At 32.6% G+C, this 17498-nt stretch overlaps 1 pseudogene; it reads left to right on the forward strand.

Moving 5' to 3' along the window:
• The window catches only part of LOC149542390 (floricaula/leafy-like protein), a 91868-nt pseudogene extending 75083 nt beyond the window's left edge, over positions 1-16785 (forward strand).
• Positions 16786-17498: the final 713 nt, after the last annotated feature.

A 17498-nucleotide genomic window follows, 5' to 3' on the forward strand; every position in this document is an offset into this window, starting at 1 on the left:
ATTCTATAATTCAACTTCCCCCTATTTCACTTGCCTTTGAAAACTAGTTTGCAAGTCCTTATATCATTTTTGGTTCAGTAGTATGTAGTAGTGAGTTGTTGGTGTAAATTAGTATTTACTTATTACACTTTACTTAATTTTACTTAGATTAATGCATTATTTTATTATTTATTTGGTGAGACACTTAGGAGTTTGCATACTCTTATGAGTTCTCATGTTGACAACACTGGAGTAAGCAACTCTAATTCAACACATGGTGTCTACAACACTGGAGTAAGCAACTCTAATTCAGCACATGGTGTCATTTGATTTGATCTATGCATTGTATTTTTAGATTTCTTTTTTAATTTATTCTCTAGTTTTTTGAATTTGTGGCTTTTTCAAAAAAAATTGGCACTATAGGCCCCTTCAAAGAATTTTTTTTAGTAGAACCAGCTAGTGATACCCTAGCCCTAGAAGGAATATTAGTCTAGCATATTCCTTTTCAATTTGGCAGGTATATACTTCACAAATTCTGGCTAAATTTTGGCTAGAACGGTGGTCATTCAAGCACCAGACTGCATATCTATTGGTGGACTATGGCTTTACAAATTTTCATTGATCGGCATCCAAAACTCGATGATCACACTCACCGACTAAACACAAGGTCGATGGCTTCATTTTTTTATACCATACTGGATTTCATTTTAAAGCCTTAGTGCAGTGTTCTCCCCATGAATGTGGGATTAAACCCTAAATTTAGTGATAGGTTTCCAACATTTTGTTGCCACAAAATACTATTCCAGCACCCACAATAAAAAATTGTTGATAGTGATTAGTCTAGCATGTGCATGTAGTAGAAGCCATGTGGACTTCTTTGAACCTGTGTCCATTCATGTTGTACTCTTACATCTACCATGTACAGCTTGCCATGTAGGCATAAAACTATTTGACTTAGCCACCTCAAATCTAATCAGATACTGACAAAATAGGACACGCGATAGTCACAACATCCCACCATGCCATGCTTCATCCACATTACCCTGTTGGACAACTCCCATGCCAAATCACTAGGCACGTGGCTCACTTGCCACATAAGTTAGTCTAGTCAGTAAGAGTGACATCATCAACCCATGTTAGCACCCATTCAGCAGATCCATATGCCAACTCAACCCAAACAAATTAGATTTGTCCATACAATTCTGTACACGTTGATGACATCCTTACATCATGCTAACATCATCACAAGGCATGGGTACACAAATGTCATCAGTTCATTAGCCTAAATTTGATGGCCATCTAACCATCATCTAGGGGCAAAATTGAACTACTATGATAGCCATATGATTGTCAAATTTAACCCCATCTTTTGCTGATCCAACCCCTCTTTAGATTGATTTTCAATTTGATAGTCCGACTTTGGGAGGCCATATCTTAGTCATTCAGACTCCAAATCAGGTTCAATTTTTTTTCTATTTTGGGTAGAATTTCCTAAAGGTTTTAGTGGTGTAGCTCTTTTCTAGTTTTGGTGCATGGATTTTTCAAAAATTGTGTCTTTTGGCGACATATCCAATCCTATATTTTGCAACTTCAAATGCTCCGTACAGGCTCATCTGGACACGAAATTAGGTTCCATTTTTTTGAAAGTGTGTTATTTTTTCTCTACTTTGTGGATTTCTAATCAAAGTATAGGGTTGTGTAGATGAAAGTGTCACTTTCAAAATTAGGTCCTTTTCTACATTGTAATACTTTGATATATCTTTAAAATAGTTGTATATCTGAGATACATTGCAATGTTCCAGTTTTGAACTCCATAAGGAGGTTGTGAAAGGAAAAATTAGATGTCCACTAAGGCAAAAATTGGAAAAGTGGCCATTATAAATGTACTACATATAAAGTGCCAAAAGCATCTTTTTTGGAGGGGTTTCTTTATTGAGTGAAAGGGGGGGGTGTTGTGTTCCTCTTTTTCTGTTGTTTCTTTCATTTTTTTTGCATATGGGAAATTGTAAGTTTCCAAAATTAACTCCACATAACTATACTACATGGTCCATTAAAATGTGGTGTCATTTAATGCATAAAGGAGTTTCTCAATATGTAGATGGTACCCTTCCTAAACCAACAGGTAATCAAGTATCTACTAGTGAAATCATTGATTAGCAAATAATGGATAGGAAAGCCCTAGGTGATATTTGTTTGGGGGTTAAAGACAAGATCAAAAAGATCATATATCAGATCCAGAAGTTTCGTGCATCCAAGGACACTTGGGATACCCTCCAAAACCTATATGGTAAAGTGTATGAGGAAGATGTTTTCAAAATTGAAGATAAGCTTGTCTCCTTAGATACAAAGGCATTTGATTCCATACAGGATTTTTACATAAAGGTGAATGAATTAAGAATGAAACTAGATGATTATGGGAGTCCTATTAAAGATGATAGGTTAATCTATCTCATTCATAATAAGCTACCATCTGAGTACTCCACATTTGTTTCTACTTATAACACCTCAAAGACTACATTAGAATCTGCCTATCAGAAAGTCTCTTGATCATTATACTGAACTATTGGATAAAGAAGAAAATAAGTTGAAGTCAATGGGGATTCTCAATTCATCAAAGTCACAAGCATTGGTAGCAAATAATGAGGGTTCTCAAAATTTAGCTAGTCAATCTTCAAATAAAGGAAAGGGCAAGAATAAAAAATCAGGGGATGTAGAAAAGGTAACACCACAATCAAATCAATAAGGCAAGTCTTTGAATTCAAATAAGAAGGGAGACAATAATAAGGACAAGAAAAAGTGTGCTTATTGCAAGAAATTGGGTCATGAAGAACATGGGTGTTATCATAAAAAGATTGATGAGTTAATGAATATCATGAAGAAACATAATGTTCTACTACCTAATGCTTATAAGGAGAAAGGGTCTTCCTCATATTCAAAGGGAAAAGGGCAAGCACTCATGGAAAATTCAAGGTCTTCAAAGGAATGGATTCTTGACTTAGGTGCCTCATATCATATGGGTTCTTCAAAAGGAGATTTTTCTTCATTGAAGCAATCAAAGGTACCATACATCTTTGTAGGAGATGATACAAAAATTGAAGGGAAAGGAAATGTGGAGATGGAAAATGGAGAGTTCAAAGATGTTCTCTATGTTCCAAACCTAATTTCTAATATCCTCTTAGTTTACCAAATCACTCACCTTGGAGATGGTCATAAAGTTGAGTTCCTTCCTGACTCAATAAAGGTGCACAATCTAAAAGATGATTTAGTGGTTGCAGTTGGGAAAGTTAATCATGAAAAAAGGTTGTATTCTTTCTCCCACTTTGTGCCCAAGTCTCATTCACAAGCCTTGTTAACACAATCCAATTCTCAAACAAATTTATGGCATGAGCAGTTTGGTCATCTTGCCTTCCACTATCTTTAGCAACTTTGCTCAAACAAAATAGTCAAAGGTCTCCCTCCAATCAAATTTTCCAATGGTGAATGTTCAACTAGTTTAGTGGATATCCATCTAGAGGACAAGTTTCATAAAGGGAAGTCTTTAAGAGCCCTAGTTGTTCTTTAGTTGGTTCACATGGTACTAGAAGGTCCTTTTGCAGTGACATCAGTCAACCAAGGTCGCTACATTCTCACTTTCATTGATGACTTTTCACACTACACTTGGGTCTGCTTTCTTCATCATAAGAATGAAGTGTTGGATAAGTTTCTATCCTTCAAGACTCGTATTGAATAGATATCAAGGAAAGCCATCAAAGTTCTTAAAATAGAAAATGAAAGCAAATATGTGAACAAAAGACTTAAAGGCTTCTGCAAACTTGAGGGTATTGATCTGCAGAATCTACCAACATTCAGTCTACATAAGAAAAATGTTGTAGCACTAAGGATATGAACTCTTAATTCTATAGCAAGGTACATGATACAAGCCAAGTCTCTTGATCCATCACTTGAAGTTGAAGCAATCAGCAGTGCCAATCATATACTTAATTCATCTCCTCATCTTGCCTTACATGGCAAGACTCCTTTTGAGGCATGGTGCAGTAGAAAACTAGTCATGAGTCACTTCAGAGTCATTGGTTGTGTAGCACGAGAAAACATATCTTCCAAGGATGCAACCTGGGCCTTGTACTTTTATCAAATATGGAGACAATCTTAAGGCATACAGACTTATGGATCCTGAGACACATGAGATTTTATAGAGAGGAATGTACACTTCAAGAAAATTTCACCAAGTGTATCCTCTAATCGTCTCCACACTTCATACATTGTGGAAACTAATAGTGACACCAGCAATAGTACTTCGACATATTTAGATACGTGGGGTTCTATCAACAGTTGCAGCAAGAGGTCATGACATCAACACATTCCACATGCATACACATGCATATATAGCCATAATGATAGGTCTAACATAGCAGGGTACACCTCATCTTCTAGTTCCAGCAACAGAGGATGACTACATAGTAGATATTTTAGGTTTTTTTGTGGAGTCATACATAGTAGATTTGGGAGACATCATTGATGATACACATCTTCTCTTTGATAGAGAAGATCCTTCTTTAGTTGTTGCAAGGGTTCACTCTGACCCTCCTATCCATTCTCTACATGATCAATCTTTACAAGTTGATGTGATTGTGGATCCTTATGTACAATAGTTTTAGGAGGTCTCTTTATCATTTGAGGAGACAATAGATTCTTTGAGAGGTTCTACATTCATCCTTGACAAGGATAGTTGAGCAAGTTTCAAAGACATTAGTGATCATCAAGATTCTTTCCACATACAGTGGAGGCATCTCACTTGTACCTATGGTATTATTTCTTCCAAAGGGGAGGAACACTATTCAATAGTCCTAGATCAACTTCTACATCAAAGAAGCTATCATTGATCGACACTCTTCATTTGGTGGAGGAGACTACCTTGTCTCTCTTCTTCTTTCTTGTGGGGGGGACATTTTCCTCCTTTGGGATAGTGTTCTTCTCACATTTCTCTATTGTATATACTTGATGTATGTCATAATGGGGGGGGTCTTGATTACTCCATCCATCCATGCATCTAGTTTTTTCATCTGCCTTTTTGGGGGAGGGTTTTTCCCATGAGGTTTTCCCTGTTTTTTGCTTTATGAGAGATTTCATTTCATTATTTACATGGGTACCTAACATGTCCCAGTAGCTAGGACCCATCATGCATTTCATTATAGCTTTCGTAAGCTTAAGTGCATTCCCCTAAGTTGGACAAAAGGGGGGCTATTGGTGTAAATAAGTATTTAATTATTATACTTTACCTAAGTTTACTTAGGTTAATGCATTATTTTATTATATTGCATTATTTTATTATTTATTTGGTGAAACACTTAGGATTTTGCATACTCTTATGAGTTGTCATGTTGACAACACTAGAGTAAGCAACTCTAATTCAGCACATGGTGTCTACAACACTAGATTTTGTATCATTAACTAAGTTGTCATGTAGAAAACATAGTTATTTGCACTCCCATTTTAGCACATGTTGTCTACAACATTATTTGGCATGCTACACGTTTCTAGGCTTATCCTCTCATCATGGCACTTACTCTTGTGCTTAATGGTGGATAACCCATATCTGTTGGACATGTGCTTGATTGTATGACTTATCATGTTGCTGACTCCTATGCATTCTAGAAGCTTTCCAAAGGCCTTTATATACAGGCACTCCTAGTGTACTTTCAATTGAATATTGAATAAATATATCATCATTCTGATCATACTCTCTTTCGTCTACTGTTGTGGTTGTGTTTGAGTTCCTTGATCTTCGGTGAATTTTTCCCTAAGGAAAATTCTTACATGAGTAGATATTTGACATGTATATGAAAAAGAGTAAAATAATAGTAAATAGGTTATGTTTTCATACATTTTATGTCTTTGTGTTAACAAATCAAATAGGGAATGACACAACTAGATTAAGGAAAAGGTATTTTTTGATGGATTTTGAATTGGATATGGAAGTTATAGCCATAGGAGGACTTGTGAATTTGTTTTAGGTCTGCAAATTCATCAACCTACAAACTACTATGAGTATTTTAAAGTTAAAACATCTATAATTGGAATAGTTAATCTATGAAACAACTAAAACTCAATCTCCATTTTCTACTTGAAGTGAGAAACACCATTAGATCGATAAAAATTAAGGTATCTTCTAGTATCAATTATGACAAGGAAAATTTAGAAAATGAAGAAATCACAAAATTTTGAACAAAATTGATTTCAAAATGTGGTCTATGACATTGTGCTAAGACGGTAAAAGAATCTTTCCATCACAAGATTTAAACAAAAAGATAGATATCTAGCAAACAAGTAGCTGTCAAGCATCTTTCTAAACTAATGAGAACTATTATGTGTAATTGTTTAAGGATTCAAGAGATGTTGAAGATAAGACTCACAATCATTATCAACTATGACCTAGTTAGAAAATGTAATTTTCCCTAGTCATACAATAATTGCTAGAATTTCCACAAAGACATTGGTCTATGCACCCAACTTCAAAAATGGAAAGGAATATTTGGGCCTTTGGAGAATATATCTATCACAAAGTGCTCTATAAAATGATTATAGACATACATTTAATGCTAATTTTGAGAGAAATTTGTTTTGAAGATTTTAGAAATCTTCACAGTTATGCCTAGTATAGCTAGGAACAATCCCTTGGGTAAAATATACATCTATTGTATGATAAGTAATTTGAGCTCCCACATTTAATTTGCAAAATATGATAGAGATATACGAAATCCATGTAAAAAGGATTAATGCATTCTGACTTTGTGTGGGAAGTCATGACTAATTTGATGTTAATATCTCTTATCATTAATCCTCTAGAGGGAACAATCCTATTGTACATCATATTTACAATATTGGAGATTGACGGTGTTTCTTTTATTGTTTTGAAGGTACAATCTTCCATGCACACTATAGAATTCTTTTGTAAAAAGGATTTCCTTAAGAGCTGTAATCTTTACTCATATTGCTTCGATTTTTGAGGAGTAAGTTAATGCAAGGTGGAGTCATTTATTGTCCCAAAATTACCAGCACAACATTTATGCATTTCATGATAGGCACTATTTGAAACATGGGAAAAAACACCTAATTTGACCATATTTTATGGAAAAATTGATACCACCACATTTGATCTATTTAATAGTAATATATTTGGGTTAATATCTAACTACGGGTGCCTAAACATAAAGCTATACATGTACACAAGGAAAGCCAAATAGCTACTTGAATGAATCATACTAAGCTACTGAAAGAAATAGTCACAACTCTGATATGTGCATACTCTACACTAAATACAAACTTACCCTATTAAATGACCCCAACTAATGACAAAAAAGTAGTAATGGAAAATTTCAATGAAAGTTATTGAATTTATGTCAATGAAAGTTGTTGATATTATAATATGGGTGAATTTGAGTGAGGTGACCAAATTTTTCTTTCAAAACCATATGTGAAGATACAATCATTAAGTACAAAATGTCCAATATTTTTGTAGATATACACATTAATCAAACCAACTTTTTCTTTCAAAACCATATGTGTAGATATAAACATTAAGTAGAACATGTCTAATATATTTGTAGATATACATATTAATTACACCAATTTTTTCTTTCAAAACCAAATGTATAGATATAAACATTAAGTACATGTCCAATATTTTTGTAGATATATACATTAATTAGGCCAAATTTTTCTTTAAGATCCATATGTGCAAGTATAAACATTAAGTAAAACATGTCTAATATTTTTGCAAATATATACATTAATTACACCAAATTTTTCTTTCAAAACCATGTGTAGATACAAATATTAAGTACAACATATCCAATATTTTTGTACATATATTTTCCTATGAAGAAAGACCACACTTGGCAATATGAACCCAGAACAAAATAACGAAAGAATTGCTAGATTGTGGTTTGAGTTCCAAAGAAAAGTTGATAAATGTAATTATCCTTGCAAAAAGTGCAAGGACTTAAAGAATATAATAATTCTAATAAAAAAAACCTAGAGTCATTGTAGGCAACATGGTCACGTTGAAGGGGGGCATAACTTTTTCTTATTGGTGAATGTGGATTTCCAACTAGAGGAACATGGAGGTATGAACATCCAAGTTGGGGATAAAACTCCTATGAAAGAAGATGATAATGTGCCAGAGGACTTGATTAAAGAAGATGGTATTGGCATAGCTGACGAAGATGGTCATGATGATGGTACTAGATCATTTGATAATAATGATGAAGATTGTCTTGATATACCTATACTTGAGAAGGCACATGAGCCTCTATACCAAGGCTTTCAAACAACTCTTCCATCTTCTATAGTGTTGTCTGTGAACTTGAAGGATATGAATGGTTTATCCAATGTAGCAATATCACATATGCTAAGGTATGCCATTTTTTTCATCTTCAATGTTAGCATACCATTAATATTCATTATATTAACAATTCATATTTGTTGTTGTAGGTTAATAGGTGAGTTTTTGTTACCACCATCAAACATTTTTCCTCGTTCGCATTGAGAATTATCTACCATTATGAACCAAATTGGAACGAAGTATCAAGAAATACATGCATGTCTGAATGATCACATTCTATATCATAAACAACATGAATTTACAATAGAATGCCCTAATTTTCATATTAATAGATATTGGTTAGATCAAATAACAAAAAAGGTGCCTCACAAGGTTCTTCAGTACATTCCCATTATTCCACATCTTCAACGATTATTCAAGTGCACTAGCTTGGCATAATTTATAGATTACCATGCATGCAATAGAAGTCAATATGACATTATGTGAATTCTTGTGGATGGTTCTACAAATAAAGAGATAGAAGAAACATGACCACACTTTAAAGAAGAACCTCATAATCTCAAGCTTTCACTAGAAGTGGATGGTGTCAATCCATTTGGAGAAATGAGATATGTTTAGTCAGTATGGGCTATTTTTGTTATTAATAATAATATTCCTTCTAGGATGTCTATAAAGAGGGAGAACATAATGTTGTCAATGATTGTACTAGATATTTTTTTCATTTAATAGTTATCTAAATTAATTTATAAATAATGCATAAAAATGGTCATAATAATTATATAATATTTTTGTTCATTCAATTACTAAGTAAGTACCAAGTTAAAGATATGAACGTGTATATTGAGCCCCTTATTGACAAGTTGTTGAAGTTATGGAATGGGGTCACTATGTATGACATCTCTAAACCAATAAGACAAAGAAAACTTTAATTGCATGCAATGCTTGTGTGGACAATACATGATGTCACTAAGCTAACTCATGTTTGCAATATATTATATTGTTATGGTCACATATTTTTGGCTTGTTATAATACTTACACGTTATTATTGTATGATTAAGTTGTGCATGATAATTGTACATGATATTTTGGGTCTTCAGACAAAGGAAAAATTTGCATGTCCAATTTGTTGTCCAAAGATGAAATCTCGTCATTCAAAAAGTTTAGGAAAGTAGGTGTTCAGTGAGTTTAGGCACTTTCTCCACAATAATCATAAGTATTGAATTATTGAAAAAAAAATTAATGGAAAAGAAGAGACAACATCAAGGCCACAAAGAATGACACCTCATCTATGGAAGTTGGAATACGATTGACTAAATCTCCAAGGTAATGTCTAGTTTGTGGTCCGAAGTTTGAAATTTATATTTTGATATTATCTTTTATTTAGTAATAATGTAATTGATACTCATGAAGGTCATCAAGGCATCAATGACCAACTTCTTAGAGAAATAAAAATTTATCCCACTCAATTTAGTAGGTTACCGTACTACAAGGATCTCTCAATCGTGCATTTATTTTATGCTATGCATATTGGAAAGAATGTAACAGAGTCATTATGAAAAATATTGGATAGAAGGCATGATAGAGAAAAAATTGCCAAAATTTTTACTGAAATTCATGAATCCAATCATGCACTGAAAGATTTCATTGAATCAAATAACAATGGAGACCGCATAAATATGAGTGCCCTTATGTGTGAAATGAAAAAGTGTCCACCTTCAACTTTGTTCAGTGCTCAAGAACACTACCTCATACATCAAGTTGAGGAGATTGAATTGTGTGGAGCTATACAAATTAGGTCAATGTGGATGGTTGAGAGGCACTTGAAATTTATGAAGGGCTTGGTTTGAAAAAGAGCACATCCTAAGGGTTTTATGGTAGATGAATATATGGTATACCAGATCATGGTGTACATTAGTGAATATCTTCCAAAGTTTGCGGCAAATATCCATGTAGATCGCATTTGGGATCCCAACTCTATTAACAAATTCAAAAAAGAGTACCTGATACAGAAAATTAGATTGAGGAGAGTGAGAGGTAATTATAAGATGTTTATTGTAGTTAATTAATTCTTATCCATCATCAATATAAGTTGTTTCTAATTGGTCTAGTTGTTTTCTTTATTGTTGGTCATGAGTGGGATGCACTACATTTGTGTATTGTATACAATCTTGATTGGATGATGGTATGGATTCAAAAGTCACGAGAAAATGGTTTCTCATTAACATGGGATGGTGTTATATTGTTGGTTAAAGAAGCTCATTGTAATGGCGATCCCAATGTTATACCAATGGTACTTGATCTAGCATGTGGTTTAAGAGATAGAAAGGTATGTAGAAGATTACTAATCATAACCCATAAGTTTGATATCAACTGACGGATTGATGCAAATAATCTTGATATGTTTGAATAATTTCATATCAAAAACCACAAAGATATGTACTACCATAGCCATACATTTTGCATAAAAAAGTCAGATGAAATGAAGAAAATTTGTGATTCCAGGATAAGTACAATTTTTGAGGTCACCAATATTTTGTCTAGAAATGACATACACCCTTAACAATTTGAAAATTGATATTATGGCATTTTGGATGATATACTTGAGTGCGACTTTAATTCATTCCAATCAGTTCTATTTGCCATCAAATGGTATAGGTTATGGCTAAATTGAAATGATCCTGATAGGACTATTATTAAACATGATACTGGATTTACAATGATTAATACAAGGTCATTTGAGCCATTTGGAAATGAGCCTATGTTCTTCCAAGCCAATGTGAGAAAGTATTTTACTACCGGGTTGGTCATTTTTTGTTAGACATGATCTAAGAGGAAGTCTAGTAAAGTATAATGTGATGGAAGAAGAAGTTACTAAAGAATCTAAAGATAAAGTAAATGATGAAGAAGAAGATGATCATGATAATAATCATGCTAATGAAGATGATGATGATCAAGGTGATGATGGTCATCATAATGGTGATGAAGATGGTGGTGGTGACGATAATGATTAAAGTGACAAGTACAATGATGGTGATGATGGTGATGACATGGATGAAGATGACGATCAATGACATGATCAATGAAATATTTCTCGATGTATGATCAATGTCAAGTGGGATGAGGTCATGATTTATTTATAGAATTTTTTTGACTTGTATGTTTTTATAATTAAGCTATTATGTGTTGAACTCTACTATCATGGAGTATATACAATGATATTTCATAGCTACCACACATAAAATAAAATAAAGGAATTATAAAATATACAATGATTTTGATAATTGCATCATGTAATTTTTGTCTTTTATGCAATTTGTAGTATATAGAGCATCGTAAGCAAACAACTTTTCATTCATTGTAATATGGATGAATTTGATGAGCGAGGTGACCAAATTTTTCTTTCAAAACCATATGTCCAAATATAAACATTAAGTACAACATGTCCAATATTTTTGTAGATATATACATTAATTAGACCAAATTTTTGGCTAACTTAAGATAAATTATTTACATATTCAGGCTATTCAATGCCTTTGACCAAGATCTTGAACAGTTACATGGATTGACAGGTATAAGTTAGTAGACCCTATAGATACAATTTTTTATTTGCATATCTTCTCTTTATCGTCAACATCTACTTTAGTCCTAGTATGACTCTCATTTTATTGATTGCAAGTATCACCAAATAGGTATTTGTCTGATCTGTCTTCCTTGAGTGAGGAAAATGTGAGAATAGAAGACAAAAGTGAGACATCTAGTAGGTCTAAAATAGGGAGATCAACTAGAGGTCAAAAGACTAGATGAAAATTCAATAAAAAAAATGCATTTTTTTCTTGCTAAGGGGGGGTCATGTTCTTATGATAATGAGAGTGAAGACAATAAGAAGGTTCCCTTAAGGTACACACATCTTCAGAAAGAATGAGTACCCAAGGAACTACCTCTAATTAACATTGATTTTTCTATTAATGAAAGGATATATCACATAGCTCCATCTTCATTACATGGTTTGGGCCTGTTTTTCATGGATGACATAAAGGTTTGTTACAATAAAGTTGTTCAATTGATGGAGTATGTAGGACCTTGTTGAAAAGTAAATCAAATTGAATAGTTGAGAAATTTCTTCTTTGGTGTTAGTTTTGAACATAAATTGACTACATAACAATATGCATAACATCTCACTGCAGCCTTCATATCCTATCATAGAATCTGCACATGATGAAGTCCATGATGTGCATCATGGTGGTGTTCTATTGGAAATTAATTATGCAATTATGAATACAATTTGACATCTTCAATTGCAATTTGATGTGTAACATTTTTTTGAATATTTTAGAGCATGTTGAACATCATAGTGAAGGAGTAGAGCATGTTCCAAGTGTTCAACATGTTGACGTGGTGGAGGATAAAAATGTTAATGTACATGATGTGGCTTTTTTATGTAAGGAGAATGCATGTTACATTGTACTAGTTAATTAAATAGTTGTAACAGTTAAAAAAGAAAAAGAGTATGCCAATTTAACCCATTTACTTGTTCTTGCAACATAACCCCCTTCAGTGCAGCAACCTCCTGCTTCTCAAAATAGGAGGAGGCATCATAATTTGACATTACATTTTCCACAAGAGGAGGAGAATGAGGAAGATATTCATGCTCCTATTAGCCTTTTTTTTAAGAGAGCTAAGAATAACAAAAAGAAGAAATGATTTTTTAAAAATCCTCTTTGATAAAACTTGTTTGATAAATTTTGTTAGATACTAAAAGAACATTTTTTAAAGTAATTATTTATGAATTTTGCGTATTAATATTGATTTTTATTTCACTATAATGAAGATTTTTATGTGTTAATGAAGTCTTGATTAGTATTGTGTATTAATGAATTTTATATCATATTAATGAATGTTAAGTGATTGTATTGATTGAATGTTATAGTTCATAAATGGATGAATGAATGACTGAAGTGTGTAATTAGATGATAATGGGAAATTTAAATTGATTTTGGGGGGAGGAGGGGGGAGCCTAGATGAGCACGTTCATGCGGTTGGCCTTGTTAAGTAGAGAATATTAAAGTATTCTTGAAACCAAGTGAAGCTCAAATTAACATACCAAGGATATCTTCCTATCCAGCTAATAGTTTCTTTTCTTTGAAATAGAGTTTCATGTCCATTCCTTTATCAATCATTACCCTTTTAAGCTCCTCAATTTTCTACTCTATTCTTTCTTTTACTTCAAAACAACCAAAGTAGCAATTTATTCTTTTTTATCTTTAGCTTAGTTACCAAGCAATATAATTTTGATATCGATACCTCTGCTTCCTTCAGCTACTATTCTATCATATTCATTATGTTTTCATCCCTTGCCCACATTTTTCCAAACTTGAAAGGACATTGTTTTAGGAGTGAATCCTCAATTATACTCAACTGAACTGCAAAGTGGTTTGAACTAAAATGAGGGAGGATATGGGCCGAGACAGTATATTGAAATCAATTTTTATTGAGATTCTTTAGTGATTCTCCACTATTTTTCTCTAGTATTAATTATAGCATTGAATTTAAAACCTATAATACAAATCTGAATTCACTATAGCATGAAATTTAAAACTTGCAATATTTTTGTTAAAAAATAAAATCATGTCCAACACATGCTTACACTAGCCTTCATGCAGGGAATTAGATGAGCATTTTATATTGGTGGATTGAGGTTGTCTATACAATGCATTAGCTTCTATATCAGCTTCATACATACGAGAAAACTCTAGCAAGATTTTTATTTCCGTCGAGAAATCCCTTTTTTTTCCAAACACAAAATTTTAATATTCTAATGCTTGTGAGAGCTAGGAAACTAACTAATAAGCACTGCAAATGCAATTCTTTCTTTCAATCAATTGTATTAAGGAACTTAGTGACAATGTCTTGTATTACACTCTTGGAGATGGTGACCCCAAAAATTGGAAAACTCAAGACTTGGAAAGTAAAGTTACAATATTTTAAAGAGACATATTTTTTTGGTACCCACTTTTTTACCTATCTTGACATTTGATGCAAGGAGGAGGTGTTAATACATTCTTATTACCAAACTCTATAATTAGGCTACTTCCAAGCCTACCAAACATATTACCATCATGTTGGTAAATAGATTGTTCTTTCTTTAATAACTCTCAAAATGCCTAAATTTTTGTAGAACAATTGAATACAACAGTTGGGAAAATGTTACTTGATAATTAATTTCCCTTTGAATTATAGGTATAGCTCAATTGTAGGTGATTTTCAGTCAGATTTTTTTTCTAATCCTACTATGGTGTGTTCTTGACCAAAAAATAGAAGAGGTAAACCAAGCTAGACCTAGGCAGGAAGAACTCATGTAATGGGTTGGTCTTGAAATGAGATCAACTCTAAAAATTCACACATCTTATGAATCCACATAATTGATTATGTAGTTATGAAAAATTGAAGTATGAATAAAATGTAGGATGAAATGATATGAAGCCATGATAGAAATATTCCTTCTAACTTTAGTAATTCTTTGATTACTTTGTTAGTTTTTAAAATTGCAAAGAGAAACAAAGCTCTATTTGTCTTCATATTTCTAATCTAACCAGTAAGAAATACACTAACTAACATATGCATGGAACAGTAAATAAATGGTATCAAATACTTTTTATTTTGTCTCTGCAACAAAAGAGCATTTCACAAAAAAAAAAATTTGACCCCTCTATTATTAGAATAAATTACATTTGTAGTTTCTTGTCATCTCTCAATTCTAGTAGAGATTGATTAACAATAGGTTATCATTGAGTCCTCGGGGCAAGTCAATCGATTGAGATACATAAAGCTAAGCAAGATGGTTGAGATGGATTTCACTACCAACACATTGGTCAATCAACTAAGCAAGAGCTAGATGATGTTGTTAGGATCATGTCTAAAATATACAGCCCTGGTCTTCTTGTTGGAGAGAAATATGGCATTAAATCTATAATTAGGGTAGAAAGGAGAAAGTTTGATGAAGTAGAGAGGAAGAAGCATATGGAACTATTTGTTATCATGGATGGAAAACAACACAAGAGTGATGAGAATTCCTTAGATACATTATCTTAGGAAGGTAATTTGTGCCTGTCCATTCCTACATATGTTTGAATAGAAGAGTTACCATTATACTTCATTTTTGTGTGCACATATAGATGCTTTCTTACTCTATTTTGTGCTTGTTTTCCTTTAGGGGACATATATATTCTTGAGAGATTAATAAATTATATAGTTGCACATAATAGTTGTAATTTGTTCTTTTGAGAACACTACTCCGTACTCTAGTATCCACATTTTCATTATGTTTGCCTCTAGATATTCTGCTCACAAAGTCACATAATTTAGATCACATTAGTAGGTAGCTTCTAAAGCTATAAAAATAGTAAATACTTGTAGCATTGTATATACCTTTGTGTAGAAACTATTTCTTGTAATCAATCTTCCATTAAAATGAGAACTAAGAACTATTTCATTGTTCATATTATTTTGAGTACCATTGTTGCATGATTTGTAAAGATGTAGTTTTTGTTATGCTTTAGCTCTTTAATGGGTTTTAAAACTTGTCTTCTCTAATAGAGTCAAATACGGTAATTTTCTCTTTTGGGAACAATTTTGTAATAGTTTTTAGCATTGACATTTTAGATCATACTTCAGGATGTCTTATGCATCATAAGCAAAGGCATTATGATTATGAATCATATACTATGATCAGCATGGATACTAATAAATTATCTCATAGTCTATTCAAGAAGAGAAAATAGTTATCTAGTATAAATTGTGGAAATCTAATACACTTTAGTAATTAAACTTTATACATATGCGATATGAACAATGATTAGTGGTGAAGGGGGCGAGATTCAATAGCTTCTAAGATTCGTCATTTCTATATGAAATATATTATTTGATTTATTGGTTCTTTATAATATTTGGTGAAGAGAAGGACTATACATGGATTATAAGGGTCTATTAGATCATATGATGATAAATCAGTTGGGTTGTTGATATAGTTCTATCAGTGAAAGATCCTAATAGAGATAACACTATGATTTTTTCATAGAATAACTATCCATTGAACCTAAATGTGGGCAATGATCATGTGTTACTTCTCTAAAATAATTGTCATTTTAGTACTATAATGAGTGGGCTAATGACATTACCTGATAATAACAACTATTGCAATGATCAATAGCTTAAAGCTCGCAAAAAGAAGAGGAGAAGGCACTCAAATGAGTGCAGAGAAGATGGCGATGATAGGAAAAGAGAACACCCTTTTATTGTAACTAAACTAGGAGAACTTGCAAGAGGAAAAAATAATGGGCTTGACTATTTGTTTGATCTCTATGAGTAGTGTGGCAAGTTTCTGCTGGATGTTCAGCACATAGCTAAGGAAAGAGAGGAGAAATGTCCTACAAAGGTATTTGGTTATAATTCTCTACAATCACCTTAAAAAGATAGTGCATAGAATTTAAAATCAAATATTGGTTCTTTTATTCAATAAGATTAGGTAACTTATCAAGAGAGAGTGAGATTGTTTGTGACATGGATCAAAGTGTATTTACTTGGTTGAAACAATGTTTCAATCAATAGTGTAGTAACTCTTCTTACATGTTTAGACAAATGTTTGAATGTGTGTTGAAATGCATGGTTGACCTTGTTTAGCATGCTTTTCTTTCCTGTATAATGCTCATATTCATATTTAATGTGGTTGTGTTGGAATCCCTATTATCCATGACTTGATAATACTCTATTATATTGACATTGATGTCTACAATATTGAATAATTTTGTAGATCTCCAAAAACCATAGGTGGAACTTGATGGAAAACCATGTGTTGTTGTTCAAAAAAGTTGTCTCATGTCTCTGTATGAAAATCTACTTAGTCAGGTTTACAATAGCCTTAATCTTATTTATGATTGCCATATTTCTAATGCTCAATATACTTTCTTAGGAGATAAATAGTAAAGAGAACTTATTTCAATACATTAAACAAATTAAATTATGTCTTGCTATCATGCAACTAGATGTGGCATCATTTGAACTTCTTGTAACTGATAATGAATTCAAGGATTCAAATTTCAGAAAATAATTGAGTGAAACTGTAGGTTCTTTGCTAGAGTTGTGTGTAGCTCTAATTTTCAATGAAAATGATGCAGTGAGAAC

This window comes from Cupressus sempervirens, chromosome 8 (genome assembly GCF_028749045.1).
Source record: "Cupressus sempervirens isolate cs-2001-9-10 chromosome 8, ASM2874904v1, whole genome shotgun sequence".
Taxonomy (NCBI): domain Eukaryota; kingdom Viridiplantae; phylum Streptophyta; class Pinopsida; order Cupressales; family Cupressaceae; genus Cupressus; species Cupressus sempervirens.